General features: G+C 45.5%; 1 protein-coding gene across 2 annotated transcripts in view; it reads left to right on the forward strand.

Moving 5' to 3' along the window:
* Positions 1 to 27,034, forward strand: part of LOC126536864 (cell adhesion molecule Dscam1-like) — a 185,463-nt gene that overhangs the window by 20,780 nt on the left and 137,649 nt on the right. The gene's annotated exons all lie outside the window — the stretch shown is intronic.

Below are 27,034 nucleotides of genomic sequence, written 5' to 3' on the forward strand. Positions count from 1 at the left end.
GTTACGCCCGGGTTTTCTTCACACAAGTGACGCGAGCATTATAATATACCACTGGCACAACCTATTGTTGCGACAACAATATAGGTCGCATAGTGTACAGCATTTTGTAGAAAGTTCTTGTTGTAATATTTTACCACCATACAGAGCATTCACTTTCCGTAAACAGCGGCTAAATCAGCGGGCCGACAAGATAATGAAAAAGGAAACAATACGAAAAGTGTCTCGCTATCGCAAATATACGCGCAACTTGTTTCAATTTCTCCCCGAGCAGAAAAACGACAATCGTGTGAGCTTGCATTAAGCGCACGGGAACCCAGCAAGCACAGGACAAAAGGCACGTCATGCGAGCGAAATCTTTCTGCTTTGGAAACGAGAGCCCCTTTCATACTTGCGTGCGCGAGCAAGCAAACGCCCGCACACGGATACCACGAAATGAGGGAGAGGCTTGTGCAAAGAGGAGAAGCCGGGGCTTGGAGTCGTTCGCGTGAGACGTCAAGAGTGAAAGCGAGCGAGTGAAAGCACAAAAATCGCGCGGATGAAAAGACGGCGCAACTTCTTTCCACGCGCGCAGCATCCCGCTTTGCCCTCATGATCCTCGGACACAGAGGGGAATACGCGAGGTACTAGACGCACGCTAGCATGCATACGAAACCCACGAACATGAAGCTGGAAACAGAAGTATACCGGGCTCTTTTGAGGTACGCCCACGCAAACATAGCGAGCCCTCAGGATGATGCGGGCTTCCTTGTGTGATGGCGAACGTGAGCGGCAGAGAAAGAGAGGGTGGAGTTCATCGCTCGAGCTTGGAAAGCCCGCACCCGCTGTGATGGCCGTGAATAGCGCGACGGCAGTGTGTTACACCAAATCGTCTCACCGCGCACTCCTTGTTCTCCAATCTCTTTTTTCTCGGGCGCGCCTCAGAAAATCACGACGTTATTCCCCGCACTGAGATGATTCTCGCTCATGTGCTCCTGCCCGGTCCCCTCCACTTCCCCCAAAACCCCGGCGTAGTTGCCATGACAACGTCCTGACCGACAGCATATGTTTTCGCTAGCCACGGTCAGCCACCATACGCATGGTGCAGAGTATGTTCACGGGACTGGCTGCTTGGCGGCGACGTGGTGCTTTTGCTTTCGCCGCACAACTCATAGCCGTGCGGGAAAAGTTATGTAGAGAAGGTAGAAACACAGCAGGGGCATTCGCAAGTCAAGTGGAACGCAGGATTCCATCAATTATTAGTGCGCATAACCCGACAGTGTCTCCAGGTGATGTTTCCGTAAACGTTCGCGTACACACGTGAGTTATGTGCGCTTGCGCGCGATGAGTAGAACACGAATAGCTGATCCGATAGATGCGCTTAGCGCCGACAAGTGTACAGCAGAACCATCAAATAATTGCATTCATCATTATGCTGCCCAAATATTGCCTGGACTATATTGTCTGCCCAAATATTGCCTTGACTATTTTAACCGCACTCACCCCAGAGGAGGGTATTATCTCCCGTATTATTTAACATCGCAATGGCTATAGCCTCCCAAGAATACTAAACAATCGAACACTAGTGAAGATGTCTATGTATGCCGATGATATCAGCATATGGGTCTTCAGCTACCAGCATCATCGCCTCGCACGAATAGCTCACGGAGCAGTAAATGTCATTCAGGGTCACTTGGCTTGGCTTGGCTTATCGCTATCAGCAAACAAGTCATCATTCATACCATTTCCTGGAATCGAAAGAAAATTCACACGCTTCAAGCTGAATTTGGACGAATAACGGATTCTACAAGTCACAAATGTCGAATTTCTTGGCATTACCTTGGACCACAGGCTATTCTGGCACTGCAATGTCGACCACGTTGTGGCGTCATCGCCACAGAAGCTACATGTTCTCAAGTGCGTCCCCGGCATGCGCTGGGGCAACCACCCGACGTCGATGCTACGGCTCCATACAGTGTTGGTCACCAGTTGGATCCTATACCAGCTACCTTTGTTGTCATTCTCGGATAGTCTACATGGGCGCTTAGAAGCCATACAGAGAAAAGGTCTTCGACTGTGCCTGGAAGCCCCTCAGCTGGCACAGAACAAGAAAGTTCTCTAGGAAGCCAAGTCACGCGCTCTGTTACTTCGGGCTTCCCACACTATCTTGACCCAGCTACTACGTTTGAGTCTTCCCCCGGCAAAACGCTCTTAAGACTTTTATGTAACAGGCCGCACTCACATTTTTATTCCACGCTGAACACATATCGAGTCTTAGAATTGCGCTGCTCGAGACAGAGGGAAAAGGTAGACACGTCCTGGACCATACGAAGATATCACATGCAACTTAAGCGGATCACGTTTGCATGCATTCCATCTGAAGAATCTAAATCACTAGATCTCGAACATTCGAACACGACTTACCCGAATCACCTCCCAGTATATACAGATGGCTCTGTCAAAGCAGACGAAGACCACTGCGCAGCTGCATTCTATACTCCCTTTCTGAGCTATCCGAGGTCTGACCGTCTGGACTGTACATTCTCGTCGACAGTTGTGGCAGGTGTGGCAATAGCTGCTGCTCTGCGCAAACTAAAGACATTGCCTCCACAGAATGTGGTCCTCCTTTCGGACTCAAAGGCCGCGTTGCAACAACTCTACCATGGTATGCCGTCCATCAAGTTCCCGTGAAAATCACTAGCCCTCGTAAAGGAACTCGGCAACAAACACTTCACAGTAAAGTTTCAGTGGATTCCCTCCCACATTGGCATTGCTGGCAACGAAAAATTTGACGTTATTGCATACGCAGCGTTCTGTCATCCTTCTAAAGTCAAGGCTCTAAAAGAGAAATCAAGTTAAAAAATCGGACATTCGAGATCACTTTCGGTCACCTTATGTTCCCCCACATATGCCCTGCGTAACCAAGACATTTCGGCGAGAGGAAGCTTCACTTTCATATCGAATAAAAAGATGATCTGCTAGTACACTAGCTTAGTTATTTAAGACGGGGCGTATCAATTCTCCGAACTGTACGGCATGCACGAGACAGTAGGCAATGAACACTTTCTGTGGCCGTGCCCAAAGTTTTAAGATGAAATGGACGCTCCCGTAGAGAATCTGAAAAATAAAAAGGACCTTCCGCATGCGTGCCTGCAACACCAGAGTCATGAAACAGGACACTCAGTGTAGCACGCAATCGGAACTATATCCTTCTAAAAGGTCAATCACAAATTTACATATATTTGCATGTACATGCAAATCACAGCCTAATCCCTTCTAAAGGCATCACGCATTCGTATTACTAGTACTTTTCTTTTTGGCTCCTGCATTAGCTATATTTCCTTCAGGGCTAGTGCAATAAACGGTAAGTTTACGCATCATAAATACACAATTATTTGTTCACTCACAAGTCAGTGTCCTGAATTTGTGTTCAAAACAGAGTGAGAGAGAGAGAAACACGCTTTAATGCCATGCTGGAGTGGTTAAACATCAACAATGTTCAACCAGTTAGCCCCACCGTAAAGCACAGTCCGCGGAAGAGCACTGTTCATCGGATGAGACATCGGAGAGAAAGCGACATATTCGCATGCAATAGAGTAGAAAACATGGCCTGAAAAACACCCTATAGGTATTCATGTGCTAGTTTTCAACACTAAATACTAGTGTGAAACCAGAGGTGTTTGTCTCCGGTCAACAATTGATGATCGATAACGAAAGCCTACGACATTCACAGCGTAAGCTGTTATTGGCTCATTTCAACAGCCGTTTCGGTTGGAGATGTTCTCCGCTGTCGCCGTCGCCACCGCCGGTATCTGTCGCAGTTATCGCCAGGAATAAGAAGAAAAAAAAAACAGTCCCCGAAGGGATCGTACCCGGGCACTCTGCGCGGGAGTCAGATACTTCACCACTGTGCCACGCCAGCGCTTGCTAGCAGCTGCAGACTTTTTTTCTTAAATGACGTTTATTGCATCATGCATGTGCGTGAAACGTACTATACTCGAGAAACGTGCAAGCACTAGCCAACGCGTCTAACATTCATGACCTAGAAAGGACATAAATCACGCTGGGCACACCATCCATCGCACAAAAATTAAAAGTAGTTTTGAACTTCAAAAAGTGGCAACGACAAGCAACTTACCAAGAAGCGGTACCAGTCCGGTTGAAACTCTGTTAAGTCATACACGCCCTTCAAGGGACCAATCATTTGAGAATACTAAAATTTCAGCCAAACAATGTGTTCAGCGTTTTCGTCCAACAAGTGTGTCTTCTATAAGTTTCGTTGCACAAAAAAGGCATATTTAAATTATGAGAACTCTGCCATCATCATCAACACCGGCATCACCAAAACTCCGGCATCAGAGCCAGCAGTCGAAGAAATCGAGAACGAAGTGACTCGTGAGCGCCAGCAGTAGTTCGAGGCTCCGCTGGGTGCTCTTGGAGCGCGGCTGGCCAGGACTGGGGCCTGCTGGCGTGGACCGAAGGACCGCGCCGTTCCGAAACTGGCGCCCAACGTGGGGCCCCGGCTGCTTTCCGGGACGGACTATGATAACGGGGAAGGCGGGCGGTGCCCGTGCCAAGGCCAACGCCTGCCTGTCCTGGTGCGTGACCATCTCCACGGTGCGAGCTGCAGCTCTGGCATTCGCTAAAGAGCGCTTCCGCTGGCTCCTCTATCACCATCATCTGGTCTGGCACGGGACATAGGGGCGGAGCGGTCTCCAACACGCTGCTGAGGCTCTTGGCGCCACCCTTGGAGAAGGGAGTTGCCGGTGTGGTTACTGCATCAACGGGATGCAGTACAACATCAACGCGACAAGTTGTCCAAGCACGGAGACCGCGCGTGGCTCCAAACGCGGCGGCGCTGCCGCGTTCAGCGACTCGGAGACGCCGGAGAGCGACAATGACTGGACCGTTGACGGTAAGGGAGCCGTAAAGGGACGCAAAGGCAAGCTGTCGAAGAAAACGGCTCGGAAGAACCGCTCGTCGGGCAGCGAAGCCGAGAACAAGAGCTGCGCGTGGTCCTCGTCCGAGCCCGAGGAGTTCGAAGTCCCGGACTCTGGTGGTGGTTCCTCGCTGTGGGCCGGCAGCAGCGAAGCCGACGATGACGACGATTCCGAAGAAGAGGAGTTGCAGGACGGCTGCGGCGAGAACCTCATGGGTGCTTGAGGTCAGTTGCCAACGGCTATGAAAGCGGCACCGTTCGAGTGACGATCATGATAGTCTGCGATCTTTCCGAATAGCAGCGAGTGAGCGGCAGCTACTTCTGGCGACCTGCTGCGTGCACTCGTCAGAACGAGGTCGAGGGGGAAAACCGAACCAGGTATGCCTCCGGGAATGGTTTAGGGCCTTCTGGTTCCTGCAAGGCCTTAGCAACTCAGAGGCTCCGCTACCATGGTCTGCTGCATTTTCGCGAAGCGTACGTCCGGGAAGCCAGCCATGTTTTGGGCCTTCGGATTCCTGGAAGACCTTGGTTAGTCGGGCGTTGCCTGCTCCGTTGATTCTCGTTTGGTGCAGCAGTATGCATTGTTTGTCCGCCGCCAGGAGTGCGGTGCCGTTGCTGCAAGCCGCCGTGGACAAGTGCCATTATCGCCTTGGCAGAGGGAGGGGCAGTATGGGAACTCCGCCATAATCATCGGAGCCAGCGGCTTCATCAGAACTCCGGCATCGGAGCCAGCAGTCAAAGAAGTAGGGGACGAAGTGACTCGTGAGCTCGAGCGGTGGTTCCAGACTCGGCTGGGCTCTGTTGGTGCACGGTTGGTCAGGACTGGGGCCTGCTAGCGTGGACCTAGGGACTGCGCCGTTCCCACAGTATCTACTATCAATTATCGCCTGTGATATGTATCTGAAGCTATAGAGCATTGCTTCATAAGTTGTAAAGACGCAATCTTATTTTGCGATGTTCTTCTAAGGACTCTTAAGAAAAATTTAATTTGAATCAGCATACCATCCCATACTTGATTGCACCGCACGGAGAAGACGTGCTACTTCATATGTCTTATTTTTTTTCCTAATAGGACTAAACTTATGGACGCTTTCGCGGAAATATGCCCTATACGCCGATCCTAGCGCGCGAGGAGTCACGCGATGTGAGATGCGCGGCGCTTATGTCGACACGCGCACTCTTTGCATTGCAGTTTTATATTACTGTACCACATAGCACGCCACGTATCAGTTGCGCAGGTAGCTGTGCAAGGTATACAAAGAAGTCTTGAAGAATAAAAAGTAAATTAAGAAAATGTATACATGAGTTCTAGAAGGAAAAACATGCACAGCATACCTGATCAAATCAAGCAGGCTAGGTTAGCATTTCTCACAGCCGCGTTTCGAAGGGCATGCCAATAAATCATCATCACCATCAGCAACAGCAACAGCAGCATCGCATCGAACCACTTGTCACGCGATATGAGATGCGCGCCGCGTAGCGTCAATGCTTGCAAACATTGCATTGCAGTTGCGTTGTATTCCACCAGGTGTCACGAAATGCAACAGTTGCATCGTATCGTACCAGGTGACAAGGGATGTGAAATGTGCGCCGCGTAGTCTCAATGCCTGTGTTTGCTCTTCGGTACACGTAATGACATTTCCTCACAAGGCACGAACAGCTGCTGAAGAATCGAATCGTAGAGCTACGCGCGCTGCTGCAACCAGGCAAGGTCGGGCTCAGCAGGCTGCTATGTAGAGAGCAGCGAAAGCTGCAGCTAGCTGTCGACGCCGGGCGGACAGTTCAGTTCATTCTCATGAAAACGACGCGAAGAGACTTCGCCGCGAAGACCCCCCTGGCGAGTGCTGGCGAAAATGTGACTCCTATGGATGCGCTCCTCCAGCTTACGCTGTGACTATGCTTCGCATGCCGCGCAGGCCTGCGACTTTTCGTTGCGACAGCTTTTGTTTCTTGGGCAGTTTAACTCGTTTGAACGGTTCAGGCGAGCAGTGCGATAATATATTTATTACGAAGTCAAGCAAAGTGGACACAGCGTTGCCTATGAACAGAGGCTGCTCGCCTCAAGCATGGAATACCAATTGGCCCAGCAAACCATCCATTTGAACTCTTAACGAAAAGCTTAAGGTAGTTCTCCCTGTGATGTGTCTCTTACACGGAACAGACTGCTTCGAGAAAGGCGCGTCCAGCCCCTCTATTGCCACTGTGAAGAACATTTGATAGTTAAGCAGTTTTGGTTCCACGTACTTGGCGGCTTTTTTTACTCGGGTACTTAAAGGAAAACGCGAATCATTCTTTCTGAAGTAAGTAATGTGTTGTGAATGGTGTCATTCCCGTGCAGAAATCGCTATACGGCATTGCATGTAAACGCTCAGTGCGTGCATGATTCATTTGAAGCAAAATATGCAGGAGTGTTGCTACACATCCTAGCTCGATGCTTCGGGCCGAAACGCAAACATCCGAAAACAATTTACCATCAACTCTCTGACGGTAACATCGCATATCTATACATGCCTCCCACGTTGCTTGTTATACGAGGAACTGATGGACGACAGAATATGACTTCGCGCAAGTGTCATTGCTCTCGAAGCAGCGTGTACTACTAGCCTGCAAAAGCGCAACACCCGCGTGTGTAAATCACTTACCGTAGGAGGAACCGGCGATTTATGAAGACAACGGCGGGAAGGGAGCCTGTATAAACGTCGCATAGACAAATGACTACCAGCAGCCACCGTCGTCTGGCCGCAGCGTCTCGCCCCAACCGTTCGGCATCAATCACAATTTCTCGCTGAGCCTATACTTCTGTCAGGATCCTTGACATGTCGGAAGGGTGTTCCGAACCTCGTCCTCCCGTCGTTCACGTGTGCGCGGCATAAGAAAGGCACGTTCGCAGGAGCGTCTCCAATGTTTCACGCTGTCATCGGCAAGTACGTGTGGATTATAAGAGGTACGGCGAGAACAGTGAATCCTACGATGTCGTAATATTGCGCTGAATGCAATGTCACCTATCTCATTATTTGACTATACTTCGGACACGAATTTGCGTGTCGTACTCAAATCCTACTGCCTGTCCTTTTGTCGCTCCACGTGCCCCTCATTTTATTCTATTGGCACCGTCTCGTGAGTAGGAATAGCAGGCTAGGATTCAGACTTCTACATGATACTGAGTATTTTTTCTCTCCTCAAATAAATGTTCTCCTTATATAAGTGAAATCGAGTTAACTTTAGCCCGAGTTTTAAAATATTCCAGTATGCTACAGGAGGGCGCTAACATCTTTACACGAGTTCTAGCCTAAAAACTCGAACGCAACAGGTCAGCGCTCCAGTTTGTCTGGCGGTGATGGATGGGTGGGATTCGTGGAGTTTACGCAAATATAAAGGGGAGAAACTTGATTACTTGGAGCTTTGGCACCGGCCTTAAGAGTTTCATAGAGGGCAATACGATCCAATCTTTCCTTCTCAAGTGACATTAAGCCAGAGTTTTGCTGCGAAGCAAAGCTCACGAAGCTAAAGCTTTCTTATTCTGGTGATCTCAAGTTGGCTGCATGCGGGTTCAATGGACGCACATTAACGCTTGCTAAAGTAAACGTGCAGACAAAACGGGGTTGTGAGTGCACGAGATTGTTATGTGCGATTCTTCAGGCCACAAGGAAACGTCTGAGAAAGGGTCTCTTAAGCAGAGCTCATTGGTGCTCATATAATCATTGCGTCATTACAGTCGAAGGTGCCTCGATAGTACGTAACGTATGAAAAGGCGCGACGAAACGCAAGTTGTTGGCCACGTTACGGGGGAAATCACAGAATTTTCTTGCATTTTATTAGGTTTAATGGCTAGTTAAAATTATTATTCAACGTCGCAAGTACTGATTTTGAGGAACGTTACAGCCAGTAAGTTGTTGACCGTTCTAGGAAACGTCCGAGTCAGCAGGATTGTACCTACCAGCAGTATTCGACATTCTACCTATTGCGCACTTGCTTTTCACGCGTGGGTTTTAAAAAAAGTTGGTGAAATAATAAAAGAAAAGAACTGTTGAGCTTATTTATAGCGGTTAATGCGCGAGAAATGCGTCAGAATTACGTCGAACTTATTTGAGGTCCCGGATATATGGGGGGGGAGAGGGAGAGAGAGTTAAACCACGTTCACCACATTGCAGAGTGTTGTTCAGGAGGTCGACGCACGTCCTGCTTCTTCGAGAGCAACTGACGGTGGTGCGTAGAAGAATATATATATATATATATATATATATATATATATATATATATATATATATATATATATATATATATTGTCGCGGTACAACGCGGACAGAACACAGGAGGACGTTCTTCACGAACAACCGGACAATCTGTTCAAAAACAAACAGAGCAGATACACGTCTTCTTCGTCATCACCCAATCTCGCTCTGACCCACTAGACAGAGTCTGTTAGAGCTCCCATCGTCCTCGTCGTCTGCATAGTATACAGGCGCCATTATATATATATATATATATATATATACGTGCGGATCGCGCATTTGCCATCAATTCCATGACAACACGGCGGCGGCGACATCTCGAGCATCTTTATAATCGGTAGTTAATAAAAGCACTATCACCTTTCTGATAATTTTACCTATTTTTCGTCTAAAGGGGAAAACGAAGCGCCGCGTTACGTATCACTGTGTGAGCAGGACTTTTCCAAAACTCTCGTAAACAATGTAGCAACTTTACGTAAGCTGTTAAACCATACCACATTTGTCCAATTCAAATCATCGAGCGGGAGCAATTCGTATAACTGTAATGTCTGTTTTTGCAGCTAGGTTATCGATCTGTAAACTTCGTGCCCCCGCTTTATAATTTTTTTTTTTTTTATGTGACCGATTATTGCAACTTTTTGGTCATGTATAACCACCCGAAATGAACATGTTGCTTTATACAGTCCGTATAACTCACCTTTATTTCTTAAACGCAACAAATTTAATTTGTCTGCTGAACGAATTTCTGCCCTTCACACGCAACTTGAACAGGGAAATCGGAATTAGCCGCAACGAAAGCTTTCTCTTGGCAGAAAAGGCGACAAGGAAATGAAAGTTCACTCGACAAGTCCTTCAGCGCAAGTCGACCGAGAGTACGAAATTACGACGTTCTTTTATGCGGGTCGACTGAGTTCGATTCAACAAACTCAGCGAGTACTGAGGGACGTTGCTGGGCCAAGAAACGACGCCGACAGAAAAAATAACTTACTCGTGAAACAAGTACTACTCTGTAACCGCCAAAACGGAAGTGGTGGCTCTTAGTGCAAGAAACTAGGGGCGAGCAAGTTTTCTTTGAACACATTAACATGCATGCCTCGATGTTCGCGCTTAATCAAAGGGGAAACTTTTTTCACTCAGAACACGACGTCCGCACAAAGCAGGACGGAGAGAGTGAATTAACGACTGTGGTCTCGGTTATCACGGATGGTATTATACAGGGTGGCGTATGAGGAGGGTTCACGCTCTATAAGTGACAAGGGATCGCGTCTTAATTCAAATGAGATCATGGCAGTGTTATGTATACGGCAAAAAAGTTAAAAAAAAAGCCCGTTTATATACATCAAAGGGGACCGACGGAAACATGAGTTTATGAATGTAAAGTATTTCCGCTAATTATATGCCTCACTAAAACCGTTCAACATTGCGGAACTGATAGACTCATTTGGTTAGTCTTACCAGCCATAAATTTCCGACAGCTTGCAAACTTACTGGAAAGAAAACAGACGAATCGCTGATTCAACTCGCACGGAAATTATGGGATACGTACGGAATCCAGATTTGCATACATCAACTAATGCACTACACTACGAATATGATTATCGGTCTAGGTGGATCTTAGCTCCATCTGCTGAATTCCCTTCCAAATCACTTTTTTTTTATTGCCTAATAGCTGCGTACTGCCACTAAGAGGTTGTGCAGATTTGTTGGTTCGTATTTTATGTCGCCGTGTAAACAAACCAACCTTATGCAGGGGTATTTTCGCTTCCGTCGGTAGCGACCCCTACTGCTGTGCGAGCAGACGATATGATTTTACGGGTAAAACTTTGCAACCAAGCAATTTCGCTTGGCTTTACGACGCTCGCGACGCTCCCGGTGGCAGAGTGGGCACAGAAAGTAAACACTGAACTTGGCGCATAACCAGAGAGTCGTGCCACGCGTTTGAACGTTGCCTGGTTCCCACCTCGCCTTTCTTCTTTTTCCACGATACCACGGGGACCGCATTTAATGGGGCGCTGTAATGAGCTCGGCATCACTATAGGCTCGCCGCAGGCTTCTATTCATCAACTCTCGTTTGTTTGGCTTCGCGGTGCGCCATAGTGTACATGCAGCGAGCGTCGAGCAATTACTGGGGGGTGGGGGTGGGGTTAGGGGGGTAGGGGGCGGGTTCATGACCCACGTGGTTCCACAGCCTTTCACTTCCCCCAAAAGCTTTCGACGGACATGGTGGAGCCATCTCGCGCAGCGCATAACGAAGGGCGCCTTTGATTTAGAATGCTAGACTCCACCGATATGGAGACTCCGGACCTTTTTACCTCTCCCTCTCGCGGTGAGCTGGTGCACGTCTTTAGTGTATCGCTGGCTAAAGAGTGTACGCTCTCTGCTTCGGTGGCAATGCCGGCATGTGGTACAAAGGAATAATGTGTGAAATAGCTGCACTGATGTCAGCGCACAGTGCCAACTTTAGCGACGAAAATGCGACTTTGAAAATACTATTGCCCTGTTGATGTGTTTGTACTATGTATGTTTAGTTTTCTTTTGGGCGCTTATATTTCTTACGGCTCCGTGTCCTTTACCTTCAGACGACGAGGTTTGATAGCGGGGTGTCCGTGTGATATACCCAGGTATTGTAGAAATGTGCGTTGTACTCTTTCTTATTCTTTTATTTTGTAGAAAAATTATCAAGCACTGCACACGCTCTAGAACTCATATTTTAAACATATATGATTGGGAACAAATTAATGACGCATGGCAAGTGCCTGAAACGTGGCAAGTTCTTTTGCTTATTTCTTTTTCTCTTTATTTTATTTGTTCGGCGTTTCTTAATCACTGAAGATTATTTGTGAAAAGTGAGAACGACGGCCTTTCACAAGCCTAATTCCCGGGTTACCGTGATTATTAAACAAAAACAACGTAGGAGCTTTGACAACAGCACCTGTTTTTTGGCGTATCACTGGTTCTTTCAATCACTGGGAGTCCTGTGGACTGCCAATCAATTATTCACTCAGTCAGTCAGCCATCCGCGCAGCCAATGACTCAATCAATCAGTAGAAAGAACAGCAATGGAACCTAAGTGTTTGCGTCCACTATCATCAATGTGAATAAATAAACGCTTGTACGTTGTTTTTCACGAAAACGACAAAAGTGGAACTTCACGTGTTCTTTTTGTGGTCGTGAATCGCATTGCCTCTGGTTTCCGAGGCTGATCAAATATCAATGTACCTCAACTCAGTTAAGGCGCTCTAAGCTTTCTCGTAGGGAAAAAGCCTCCCAAGCGAATGAAACAATTCAACCGAGATTTTTTTACGCAAACACATCTCAAAGCTTGTCGTGGAGTCGTCAGTCATCATTACGGTTCTTTATAATGCTTCTGCGTGGTAGTATTTGTTCTGTCAGTACTACACATGCGGGCGTCTTCCCTCCTCTCCTTTCCCGCGTTAGTCATAGTCCCTCCGTGCGTTCGAAAAGTGCTACCGCAGACCGATATGCCGATTCCGCTCAATTCCACTCGTGTAGTGAGCACATACTATACTTGCTTCATTTTTTATATAGAATGAACACGAAACACTTTCTTGTGGCGTCTCAAAGGGCAAAATTTAAAATTCACAGCCTACTCTACTCACAGCTCAATGTCGAAATTATAGCCCAAAGGTATATAAAAAATCACGAAATGATCAGGGCAATTTTGCTCTTAAAAATCGAGCACTGAAGAAAAGCGTTGGGCCGTTAATGGGAAATAGAATGGGAACGCGCTGTCCAAAACAACAGGTAAGTGTTAACCTGTTATCAAGTTATGTAGCTAAATGAAAATGCACGTTGGTGCTAAAAATTAAGGCTAAAACTGCAGTTTGAACAGCGAGCTTTTAAAAGAATGAAAGACTCCATTGGAACTACTTTGGCTCATAGATACCTTTACATCGCATGAACGTTCATGTCCAGACGTCTTACATATACGCAGCGCTGTACATTAGCGTCATTAGATAACGCTAAAGGTGATTTCCGCCTGCACCGGGAGAACTTCACTGCACTACAAGGATTAAAAGCTTTCTGTTTTTTATTGCCACTGCGACGTAATCTCGTTTGGTTTCCAGCATCCTACTTGGTTTGAGCCGAAGATCGATAATGGATGTTTCACTATAATTAGCCACAACGTTAGAATCACTGAGCATCTCTTTCCAAAAACAGCAAGTGCAGAAAGACGACGCCGGAAAAACTGAGATCGGCTACTCTCAGCTGGACCATTAGCGGAGTGCGCAACTGCCACGATAGCACGGACAACCGACAAAGCGCTAAGGAGAGGCGCTGGACAACGAAACGACACAAGCCGAAGCGAACATCAAGCAGCCCGACACAGGCTTCTTACAAAGGCCGCCGTTACCACGCCACTTTACTTTGAGCATCGCGCAGTTCTCTGGCTAGAGGAATGAATGGTTAAAAAACATAGATACAGAGTGGTAAATGTGCGAAAAGACAACACAAGGTGGCGCTGCGCTAATGATCACGGGAGTTGTTCCTGAGTCGACCGTTCCGGCAAGTCGCCGCAGCTGGTCCGGCCTACGGTGCGCTCGGAACTGACCATGCGGGATTTATACTCTTGGTTACACTGTGCCTGCACCTATGCACCAGCCCCTCTCCCCCTCCTCCCCTCCTGTCTCTCCCACGCTTCCTCCTTCCTCTCGCATCGTCGCGATTATTACACTGAGCAGCACGAGGTGGTCAGCAACATCTGGTACGATACTGCTTCTGTCATTAGGGTACTTTGGCTGAGCGCTCCTATACCCCACGCTCCTTTTGTAAGTTACGCAGTCATCCGCGTATATTCTGCGGGCAGGGGCGTAGTTCTAACATTTTACATAGTGATTAGCTGCAGCAGTGCATGCTTACGAGAGAGATGGAGACTAAATATGAGAGGCGGACTACGACTATAAAGGCTGCAAAAATGTAGAGACGCGAGGGTGAGATTGTAGTATGGGAGCTAGAATGAGACAAAACGGAAGTTAGAGTAACTTAACCAGAACTGGACGTCGTTGGTTATGCTATAATAAGAGAAGAGAAAAGGAAACAAATTCAATGCCGATATAAAGGTAAATCTGAAATTATTTACGTCGCGCCTCATTTAGGTCCCGAATTGCCGATTTAAACCACATTTGCTCCATTGCAAAGTGTTCTTGATTAGCTCACTCGACATATGTTATATATATATATATATATATATATATATAGTACACACATGCATCTTTTTCCACTTGGACAGTCGCGTAATGTGAACACATAAAAGATAAAGAGTGAGCAGATAGGACACAGTTCAGGCACACTGGTGACTCAGACGAACCAAGATGTGCAGCACCGCTACACGGTCACTCAGGTAGGTTGGCTTCAGAAGCCACGACCGCAGCAACGATCTGTTGACTTTTTTCTGCTGCGACGTACGACGACATGACCCCAAGATCTTCCTCTCAGAAAGAGTTATTTATTTGGATGGCTAAAGTTGTGCGCATGCATGCAGCCTTTGGCCTGCAAAGTAGGATAAGCGACCATGAGTGTTTCAAATAAATGATGAGTAAGCGTTCGTAAAAGCTGCTTCAAGACGTATGCGTTAGGTTAGGATTGAATGACATTTAGAATGCCAGGAGCAGTTGCATAGGTAGGTCGAGTTAGCGCAAGCAATTATGGATGTAGCCCGGTCAATGCCATTGCCGCAAGTTCGCATCACTATGAAGCTTTATAATATAACTTGCTACGTTCTTTCTCGAGAACTTAATGGAAACATAATGGGTTTTTTCATGTGCCTGTGCGAGCAGATCTACCGGTACAGTCGTTGGAAGGGATAGCGCAATTGTGCGGCGTGCTGAAACCTGACGTTGTACCTTTTTTAATAGTTTGAGTATACCTTTCTTCTGTCTCCGACCCATCGTCTTCGTAGGACCCGCAAGAAATATCGCACGAAAAATAACTGCAGCAGGGCCTATGAGTCACAAAACAACGGCGCAGCAATTAGAGGCCTTTTTGATCAACACGATCAATTCCCACTCTGAACACCAAGTTCAACACCAGTTGATGTTATGTCATGACAAAATGTGTTTTAACGACACTTTCGTAATTAATGCGTTAACATCAGTCATTTAACGCTGTTATGTTGTCTCAAATAACGCTTAAGATACATAGATTTTATATATAGCCTATTATTCTCGTGTTATATATATCGTGTTTATATTCAGTGTAACTTATTCGTTGTTGTGACTGATTAATTTCCCTGTAGTTCAATATAAAGGTTCTGATCTGAACGCCTGTCACGTGTCTTCTATACACTTCACATTTTCATGGGGCAAAAGCATAAAGAACTAACATCAAAAGTGTCCTTGGTTATATAGAATATATGTATTGTATCCTTTACGTTTACTCTTCCTTATCGTTACTTTAATTATGAGTTCTTTCGCAAGGAGTACACAAAACTATTCTAAGTAGTATATTATCTCGCGAACATTAATCTGAATAATAGCAGGCAGCAGTCATTTGTCTAGAAAATTCAAGGACACATGATGGCGGTTAGCTTGCAACTCCGCGTTGTAAGTATCCTAAAAACCGTGCCTCAAGCAAACTTCGTACCCTAGAGGGCACTTTCTATTTTTCAGACTACCGAGAAAATGCAAACACTTTCTTTTATTAGCGAAGAACCTTGCGCCAACTTCTTTTACGAGGTGCTTCAAACACGCTTTAATTTTTTTTTTCTTTTCAGAGTAGTGCCAGGCATTGATGCTCCCCTCCATTTTATATAGCCCCAAAGGCACCGTGCTGTTTCGCTGTGTCGTAACGTTTCTCACAAATTGATGCCCTGGTCAGAATACAAGTGTGGGCTTTCACAATCAAGGTGGCATCTAATACGTGAGTTGAAAGCAGAAAAACGATGTTAAAGGAAATTAAACATGGATATTCGCTATGTATGTGTGAATAAGAAAGCTGGCAATTATGAAAACAAACACAACATGTGCTCAAAGTAACCCTTATGTTCATTCAAACATACTTGAACTAGTTAGTTCCCACTTTAAAATATATATGAATATATATGCTAAGTAAATTAGGATTGAGCGCCATTGCATCTTTCTCAAAGCGGACGCTGACCACAAGACCGATCGAGAAACCTATGCACCGATCATGTATTTAAGAGCCCCCATTCTACTGCGGTTTCACAAAGAGCTTACAGCTATGCGGAATGCCTTAGATTTCCTGTAGCTCTCGTAACTAATAAAGGGAACCAATCTTTATGAAGAATCATCATCACCAGTCTATTTTGACTAGTGATGATGGTGACTGGTGTCAATGCCATAGCTAAAGGCCTGTGTGATATCGCGGTTCATGCGTAAGGTGAGTAAGGTGTTCATGAGTAAGGTGTTTCCATGTTAATGTCGGGATAGAGAAGGTTGAACTCATATTGGATGTGGCTTGTACTAAAACGAAATCACTACTGCACGGATTCTGTGAACTTCATAACCTGGGTCTTTATTTATTTATTTATTTATTTATTTATTTATTTATTTATCTATTTATTTATTTATTTGTACATACTGCAGCGCAATAATCGCTATCGCAGGGGTGGATTAACAGAGGAAAATTATACAGAGAAAAGTACGATAAAACGATGAGGGTGATGTGCTAGGACCATTCATCTTGGATGGCAGATACAACACTTCGGGGCGAGCATGAGCGAATAGACCCAGGTAAGGAATTAGTCTTCTATGGAACGAGGGAAAAAGCTGAACTTAAACATATTAGTTCATGCAAAGTAGGACATCCAGTTCAAATTGTGATGTCTCGTCGATGACTCTGGCGCGAGTTTAGTATAGATCTTTTCTTTTTTTTTAAGTCTAACGGAAGAATTGATGCTGGTGCAAGAAATCCAACGTTGCTTTGCGGCGACGTGAATAGAGCGAAGTTAAATTCAAGGAACGAAGTGCAGAAGAGGATGAAAAGTCATGATCATAACGCTGACATATAAATCTTACAGCTTTTTTCCTGGATTGCTTCTAGCCTGTTAATCTCACACTGATTATAAGGGTTCCAAACGACAGATGCATGGTCAACAACAGGACGGATTGGCGATTTATATAACAGCAGCTTAGTATCTTTTGGAGAGTTGGATAGTGTACGACGTAGGTAACCTAATTTTTTAGTGCTTTGTTACCAATGTAATCAATGTGATTAGACCATGACATGTTATGCGTAAAAATGACGCCTAGATACTTATACTCAGATACTCTACACACAGCGCGGTTATTGAAGGAGTAATGAAAAGGAGAAGATTTTTTACAGAAAGACATAAGGACAGTTTATCAAAGGTAATGTTCATTTGCCAGGTGTTGCACCAAGTGCAAAACCGTGCAACTGACTCGTGGAGGCGGTAATAATCATTAGATTTATTAACTTCATATAAAACACAACCATCGGCATAAAGACGAATGCTAGAAGAGATGTTAACAGGCAAATCATTTATGTAAATTAATAAAGAGCAGTGACCCAAGAACAGTCTTGAGGCACTCCAGATGCCACATCAATAGCAGTAGATTCGGTCGAGCTGTAAGAGACGAACAGGGAACGAAGTGAAAGAAGGCTTGAAATCCAGTTAACTAGTTGATAATTATTTAGTACAGCGTAAAGTTAAGCAAGGAGTTTAGAATGTAATACTGTGTCACATGCTTTAGAGAAATCTATAAAGATAGCGTCAACCTGATTGCCAAAATCAAGGTTAGGGAAAATGTCACGCGTAAACTCAACTAACTGGGTTGACGCACAAAACCGCGCCTATACCCATGCTGTATGTTAGATAGCAGATTATGAGATTCCAGGAAAAGTACTATGCCTCTATGAATAATATGCTAAGATTTTGCATGACTGTGATGTTATAGAAATCGGCCTGGTAGGTATGGCGTTAAACAATCAATCAATCAATCAATCAATCAATCAATCAATCAATCAATCAATCAATCAATCAATCAATCAATCTATAAATCAAACGGTTGATAAGGCTGCGTGATAAAGTATTTGTTAATTTAATTTAATTAATTCAATTCAAGCTAGGGGTGTGTGATTATTCAAACTGTGGAATACCGAATCGACCTGCCTATTCGATTTCGTCTTCGAATCGGATAGTCACTATTCCTAAATTCTAAGTTAATATCGTGAACTCTACCATAAGTTCGATCCAGAAGGCTACAGCCGACATAAAACACGAGACGTCGCGTAGTGGAGCACGCTATATGACACTCGGGGAGCCAAGCTTTTCCGGCTAACCGCTACCATTCGCACTTACCATTGAGTCCTGAGGTTGTGAATTAATTCATCGTTCTGGCGCACCACGGCAGGCACGGCGACACAGGAGCGCTGCTTACTTTCATTGCGAATAAATTGCTTGATTTCTTCAAATTCGTTTCGCTCGCTTGTCACTACTTTCTAGCTCACAGTGTGTGCTGCTTTTCCTTTTTTGCTTATATAGACTGCAATATTGTTGTTAACATTTTGTTTGCATATGTACCTTGCGGTACATCTGCCCTTAATGCCTTTCGGGGCCTGTAAGGCATATTAAACAAATAAAAAGTAATGCTCCATTTGAGCTTCTTATAAACGATGCTTTTCGACGTGCAGTTTAGTGACAGAAACGTGCTAACGTTGTCAATAAATTAGAATGTGAATATCGATGGTTAGAACGGCTGTAACCATTCGAAAATTATTCAAAAAAATTTAAATATGCGATTCGGTTCCATTCGCTTCCGGCGCCACTATATTCGTATTTGCTTCAGTCTCGAAAATTATTACTACACGCGCGCCCCTAATTCCCTAACCAAGTATGCAGAAGCCTTGCATTTCCCGTAATAGAACTTGCATTGAAAAGAGCAGGCGAATGTATATATATATATATATATATATATATATATATATATATATATATATATATATATATATATATATTTGTGTGTGTGTGTGTGTGTGTGTGTGTGATTTCGAATTCGAAGTCCTTAACACGTACTAGATATAGCACTGAATAGTCACACAGCCTTACTACAACTTGCTTCTATCATTTCTAATTATTAGCGCGTGTATATTACGTGTTATAATTTTTCTTATGCTGTGCGTGCATTATTTTCATTCTGCGTAATTCTTCACCTGTTTATATGCTCATCTGTTTCTGACTTCGTTTACAAACTCATTTTGGTGCAGTTTGCGTTCGCCTTTTATATTGACGGGTTCGTGGGTGTATATGACTGTGTGCTGTGCACTTCTGATCCTGTGGACGTGGTTTCTTTTTGTTTTCTCGCATATCTCTTTTATATTATTGTTTCGGCTTTGCCAAAAGGAGTAGCCGTCACCATTATACGGTGACTACGCCTCTTTCTTTTATTTTCATTTCAATAAAAAAGTTCTTGTAGCTATGAAACTAATCAATCGAGTACGCGGACGCTACATGAAATCCCCACGACAGCTCCTTCGGGAAATAATGAATCATGACGACATATTTCTTTTCATTCGCAGCAACAAGTAGAATTTGTTTCAAGCTGTTATCCAGTGTTTTCATTTTCCGTAGTATTGAGTTTTTGTTCCCGAAGATAAAAGATATACTCTGATCAGAAAAAAATTTATGAGCTGTAGAAACTGTGTGATCCATCGGTTATGTTCCTTTTTGTCATTGTCTTCGTCTTCTTCGTCTTCTTCTTCGTCTTCTTCTTCGTCTTCTGCTTCGTCTTCTTCGTCGTCTTCTGCGTCGTCTTCTTCGTCGTCGTCGTCTTCGTCTTCTTCGTCGTCGTCGTCTTCGTCGTCTTCGTCGTCTTCGTCGTCGTCTTCGTCTTCGTCGCCTTCGTCGTCCTCGTCTTCGTCGTCGTCGTCGTCGTCGTTGTTGTTGTTGTTGTTGCTGTTGTTGTTGTCGTTGTTGTTGAAGACACAAAGAACCATGATGTATTTCACTTTCGAGGCTATGTACGCATACACCAATGTCAATGGCGCCGCTACTTTCTCTGATAGCACGATTCCTTGTTAATTTACGCTCAGCATTACACTTCATTATTCATTGCCAATGCAAAGCGTCACACAGACGGTAGTCCTGCTAGTGACCTAAAGGCCACACCGCCTGGATTATATCATTTTCCGTTATTGAAGTCTCCTTTCTCCAGCGCTTTCACGAGTGATGCGCCGGCAGCAGATATACGAGATACGGTTGTTCCTGCGTTGTGAGAAAATTCCTCTTCGATCACATAATCAAAACTATTAAGGCTTATCCGACATTGTGCGGTATCAGAAAAACATGGGATATAATAGGCTTCTCATATCACCCCCTGATATCTTTGTTTCCTTTGTATTCACTCTGCCATCTGTGTGTCTTCCACGGTCACAATTGTTTGGAAAGATGGTGGCGCAAAAGAATGGGAAAACAAGCATTGAAGCGAGGTTTTATTGTTGAATAAGGTTGGTTAGTGCATACATGCGTTTGTATGTGAAGTGCACAAGGAAGGTTCAAAGAATGAAATCGATGGCATGTGCCAAGACGCCGATTAATCATCATTATTACCATCATTATTGTGGTAGTCTTTATCATCAGTAGACAAATTATCTCATCTGGAAACAGCCTGTTGCTGCAAACAGCTTATAAGTGAGCTGTCCTAATCAGATGAAATTGTCACCTACATCAGTGTTATAGTGAATTCATGAAATTCAGCACATTGAGCTCGCCTTTCAGAGGTTGCATTAAAAAAATGATGCAGAAACTCCTCTGGGAGTAGTCTAAGCATGCGTAAGCATTATGCCACTTGCTCTTCTCCACGCAGCCCGGTGTCATGATCAGTGTTATGAAGATTAATACGACCAGTGTATACTGTTAACAGTCGTTATCAACCTTTTAGGACTATATCCGACCCTTATCAATCCTTATCGATTGTTAACAACCTCATCGGACTCGGTCCCAGCCTTATCAACCATTGTCGGTCGGTATCAACCTGATCACTATCGACTCGATCGTTATAAACCATTTCCCGTCCTTTTCAACCTTATCTTATATGATCCGACCATTATCAACTCTTATCGGTCTTATCAACCTTAAGACTTCACCCGACCATTATCGGTGCTTATCAACCTTATTTGAATTTGTCCTACCATTACAGGCTCTTATTCCTTTAGCACCTTATCCATCTGCGTCAAACCATTATCAACCGTGATGAGACCCAAATAACCCCTCACCACTCCTTATCATCCTTATCGACTCGTTGACTGCGTATCTGTGTATTTTGCGCGACGTAAAGTGCATGAGTGCTCAGAGATCGGTTGCATTTAGGTCGTCGGAGGGACGCCCCCACGGAGAGCGCGTCACGCGACCACCGGAACGCATCGGGGATGTGGCGTATTAGGCATTAAATTTTCGCCGACTCAGGATGTTCTTAATGCCTACAATGTACCAAGTCGGCTCTACATGTGGCCCTATAGATGACTTTTATTCCACCATCACCAAATCTCTCAACAAATCCTTCATATAAGCTGTTCTCCTTTGACATATCTATTGTACCGCCAATACAACACATTCTTACGGTTCAGATCCACTCACCTTCTGCAAGCATGGGTGTTTAGCCCATGGTATCTATTACAACGAATTAAATGGTTTATGTACAGGAACTAATTACAATAACATGAGCACCAAGTGACCATATGCACTCAGAAGTATACCAGCAGTACATGCAAAGAAAACGTCACACAAAGTAACATCTTCCATCATAACAAAAATGTGAAAGGAGAAATTAAACACCTCATCAAAAGTCTATACCAATCCAGCTAACGCTCTTCTTGATCGTAAATGTCCTTTAAGTGCGTAACCATTTGAGCGAAATGCGATCGTGAGGAAACTGTTCTTACTGTATTTCGCTCTTGCATACGAGTTTTCCATAGGCTATGCATTCCTGGATAAAACATACCGAAGGGTACCTCATCACAAGGAACAAGGTATCGCATACTGTGAGAATTTAGATCAAAAGATTTTTGAAAATTTCTATGGAGTACATCTAATAAAATGACATCCTTACACTCAATAAAACGATGTTGAACAGTTTCAGGCACGCCACAAAGGCAACAGTTATTTGACGAAACGAAAATATTCTTTTTCTGAAGCCATCTTATAACTGGTAATAAATACAATGTTCAAAAATATAAGTGTTTAGCCCAGTGGGTAAGACACTCTTCTTGTGAGCGTGGGATCATAGGTTCGAAACTCCCCACCGCCAACGTTTTCCTTTCGAATCTATTCTGTTCAATACATCATTTTCTTTATAGCTATTTGTCTAACGTGACGGTCGGGCGAACGGGTTTTCTCATCGGGTAGGCATAGAAGTGCTTATGCATTTAATAATGTGAATGAGTGAATGTTTACCCACAGAAATAGTGCGACTGTACGTACGGCCCTAGACATCAGGTTTATAAAGGTTCCGTATAAAGTCCAATGGCGGTAAAGTTGTCGCCGCGTGCCATGTTGTGTATGTGCGAGCCAAAGCGGGCGAGAGTAAATCGGCGATTGCGGCTCAACCTCGCGCACGCAACGGACGAAAACGGGGAGGAAGCGCGCCGCCTTCCGTCGCGCGCAACGGAGGGGAGGGTGGGGGGGGGGAGGCTTCACTCCGGGCTACCCCGGTGGCCACGCACGCCCGTCCGGGCCGTTGTATCTTGAAAGCCATCTGCAACCAGTGCAAAGACCGGACTGCACTCCGTTTTCGCGACTTCGTTCGCGTTGATGTGAACGGCTGCATGAAGATCAATTCGCTCACTTCTGCTGCCCCGTTTCCTCGCTGCAGTGTTTTGACAGCGAGTTTTCGGAGTCATCGAGTGAGGTGTGTTCATGTTTGCTTGTGCGCGCGTGATATCATGCTTGCTAATTTAGTTAGAACGCTTATGTTTACAAGTTATACGGCCGATAAAACCACTGTCCTTACTTTGTATAACTAGCTGTCCACTAGTTTGCTGTCGCAATCGATGCTTCGCCTTTCGGTGAGAAACTGCGACTTTTTTTTTTAGGCTTTTTTGCATTAGCCTCACATGCGCGGCAAGGCAGCAACGTTAACGCAGCACGAGGCAAAATAAATAATGACCGAAAGAACTACGAAATGTAGCCTTCGCATCCAAAGTTGAAATGCGCCGATGCGCCGCGCAACCTTCCATGGCGAGTGGGACTTGCGCAAACAAGCGAACCGGACAAGTGGAAACGACACACGCGGTGCGATATTGAATCGATTCGGCCGGGCTTTGTAATGGGGTCGATTAGCCGATCGATTCCGGAAGAAAGTGTAGGGGAAGAGGGGAGCACTCGGCCGTTCTTCGCTGCGGGCGAAAGCCGGCCGGAAGTACTCGGTAAGAAGTTAGGAAGCGGTGTTCGACGAGATTGCGGTGCCTGTTTCCTGCCCTGCCCGCACACGATAAGGGCTCCGCGGGATAAAGCTGCGTCATTGATCCCCATCGCCGTTCATGGAAGCTCCTTTTTCTGTCCGCTGCTTGCAGTCCTTCGTAAGTTTTCCTATATTATTACGTTTGCGAACATACTGAGACCACGTTGTCCTTAAGTTAATCTAATTACGTCAATACCTAATGTGTTAGAAATAGAGCTCACAGATAATTTCTGGCGTCATTCTAGATGGCACCTAAATTGTTCGTAGTAAAGAACCAAAAAGAGCATTCGAGAAGTCACTGTACAAAAGCAGCGATTCTTCTGGGAATTTTTTCAGCTCACCTGAAGCGCCCACTTCCACTTCTTTGGCAACGAGCTATTGTCAAAATTTCTAGCACCATGTTATTATCATGTTGTACAAAGAAAGGTTCCTTCGCGCGTTCAATCTGTCACTCATGTTCATTAATGTAACGCTCCCGTTCACCCACTTTGTCAGCTGAAACAAGGAAGAGGAGGAAGGGGAGGAAAAAAAGGAAGGAAAGGTAGGGAGTTCAACCAGACGCACGTACTGTTTGCTACCTTACATGGGGGAGGGAGTTTAAGGGATGAAAAGAAAGAAGTGAGAGGGAGGGAAGAAGGTACTCTGAGCTGAAACAAAGCTTTTGTTGAAGTAAGCACGTCGTGCAAGTGAACTGCGCACGCAGAATGGGATTCGGGACAGTTGCAGATGAAATCGTTGCGAATAGAGAGAATTCAAAATCATCAGTGAAAAAGCTTACCAGCGGAATACAGAAGAAACCCCTTCGGCGGAGTAGCATTGACTTCAAATTGACTGAGGAATTCTCGCCATAACAGCAGCTACATTAACGTACCGTTGATACCAAAGCTATCAAATGCGAAAGCACTGCGGCGGTGTTTGTGTCAAGGCACAAAAAATAAGTTCGAGCAGGTAACCACACGGAAAAGGTATCTGGTGGCATTTCGAAGGAAACGTTCCCTTCAGGATATAAAATTTCTTCGTGTTTCATTACAAAAAAACGATCGAACACGCGCGGGGTGCGCTTGCTAAGTTCTGTGATTTCAGTGATTTCTACACATCGTCAGTGATTTCTACACATCGAAGTGTAAACATACATCCATGCGCACCCTCAACCCACTTTCTGCACTATCCTACCGGAGAAAGAAATCTCAGCATTGATCTGAAGAAAGCGACCCGCCGCTCACAGCCGGGGAACAGAGGAAATCGCATACGTGCAAATCGCCTCGCCGCCGTAAAAGCCACTAATGCCGAATAAACCTCGGCCGGGACCGTGACCCGAAGCAGCAGACTTTATAGCTCGCCGAGGCCCCGTCTCGCAAACCACGAAGCAAGGGGCCTGACGGCCTCTGCTCTTAGACAAGGGGAAAGCAGCAAAATCAAACCCAAAAATGAGGGCAGCACGTACCGCAAGCTCGCGCGCGCGGTACGCAGAGTCATCGCAACAAGAGCGTCAAGCGAAAACATAACCGGAACGACCCCGCAGAGAAGAAAAACAAAAGAAAACGAGGAAAATCGAGCGAACACGATGGGAGAAGGCGGCACGGGGGGGTCACAGCCAAATACAGGTAGCGTGTGCAGCGGGGGAGAAATGCGAGAAACCGCCTCTTACATATAAGGGGGGGGGGAGGCGGGAGGGGGGCGACGATGGAAGTGGTAATTGCAAGACGCCACGTCGGTTTGCACCGGTGTTCGGGCACCGGGCTGGTCGAGCGCGCCGAGCGGAGGAGAATCTCGCGAAGCAATGAAGCGAGCGCAGACGGGGCTATATCCTCCCTAATCCGCGAAACCGGGACTTCTGGGCGAGGAGGGCATCGGGAAGAGGTGCAAGGCTGCATGCGGCGCAAGTAGAGATAAAGCAAAAAGGAAAAGAGATACAGAGAGGAGGAGGAGGGGTTAGAGACATACAGACCAGAAGAGAGGAAATGCTTCCCCGCACGGCTCGGCACGTCGTCGGACCGCCGGAGCCGGCAGGTCGCGCCCGAGCATGAAAAGCGCTCCGGGACGTGCTCACCAGCGGCCCCCGGTTTTCTGCGGCAGCAGAGCGCGGCGCGGGTGAATGAGTTCACGCCCTCCTTTTCTTCATCGCTTACGGGAATGGGGGGGGGGGGGGGGGGGGGGTGAGGTGCTGCGCTCGAATGGGCACGGCGATTCTCCCCCAACCATCCCTCGGCACTTTCCGGCAGGGAAGGATGGGAGGCGTCTGAGAGGGCGATCGTTGCTTGTGGTTTATAAAATGTCGGCTGAAAGAAAAGCCGTTACCTGGTTCCAAACTCCAAGTTGCTTAGATTAGCTCAAAGAAATTCACAAAGCATAGGTGAAACTAAGAAAAGAGAACGGGCTGCGGCTCAGTTGTCATCAAGTAAACGTGCACATCGCGCTAGCGAACACGGATGTCTGGCATCTCCTCGTATTAGTACTTGACGTTTCATCATATCATCACAGGTGACTACGACATGAAGCCTATCTTTGTACATGATGTGTCCATATGAAAAAGAAAACGCCACGCAAAGTCAAATAATTACTAACAATATAAGGGCATATCTGTTACGTATTGGTTCCAGAGAAACCAAACAGTGCAGGCGCTAAAAGTTTTATTGTTAACATTTCCCGTAAGTATCCATTCTGGTGCAGAGTAGCCAGACCTGGTAACCCCTGCAACGCTTGGCGGTATGCCAATATAGTAATGCTTGTGAAAGTGGCTGGTATTCGAGGCCAAGTATCATCAGTACCAGCAGAGCGTGTCTTGAGGGTGAATTAAGTGGGACAATAAATGAAGAAAAGTAAGGCGTATCAGGTAAATGAAGCAAAAAGAGAGCGAGAAGAATATTTAATTAGAGCAAATGCGGAGAGGACGGCCTTAGAAGCGTGTCTCCGGTCTGCTGCTCCACATTGAGGCAAGCTAGTGTATAGGTAATTGAGAACGTAGTTACACAGTCCGCAGACTTAATTATTATGGATAATAAGGAAAAGGTCAATGAATCTGCGTTATAGTATAGTAAAAGATGGTTAAATAATTTGTGAAGTAAAGAATGAAGTGACGTTACGTGTCGGTATGTAACAGATGAGACCAAACGGCCTTACTTTTAAGGGCGAATAATTTTTTAAAGATCTGACGGTACGTGAACATCAACCAAAGATATTAAGTTCACATAAACGCAGAAGGGTGATTAAATGTAAGAGGGTTCATATATTCAGCCACTAGACTTTCCAAAGACATACTCGTAGTATTAATCTATCCATCAATCTATCTCATCCCATTTTATTTTATCCCCAATCCCCCATTTCAGCCATCCATCAATCCATCCATCCAGCTAAAATTAAGCCAGCTGCCGGATGTAAGAGCAGCTCACATAAAAGAAATAATAAGTATTTGGGAAATTAAAAGAAAGATACAATGGAAAAAAATTAATGAAGCAGGTTCAAGAAGTCCAGAGTGGTTTCATCAAAGCGGC

This window comes from Dermacentor andersoni, chromosome 4 (genome assembly GCF_023375885.2).
Source record: "Dermacentor andersoni chromosome 4, qqDerAnde1_hic_scaffold, whole genome shotgun sequence".
NCBI lineage: Eukaryota > Metazoa > Arthropoda > Arachnida > Ixodida > Ixodidae > Dermacentor > Dermacentor andersoni.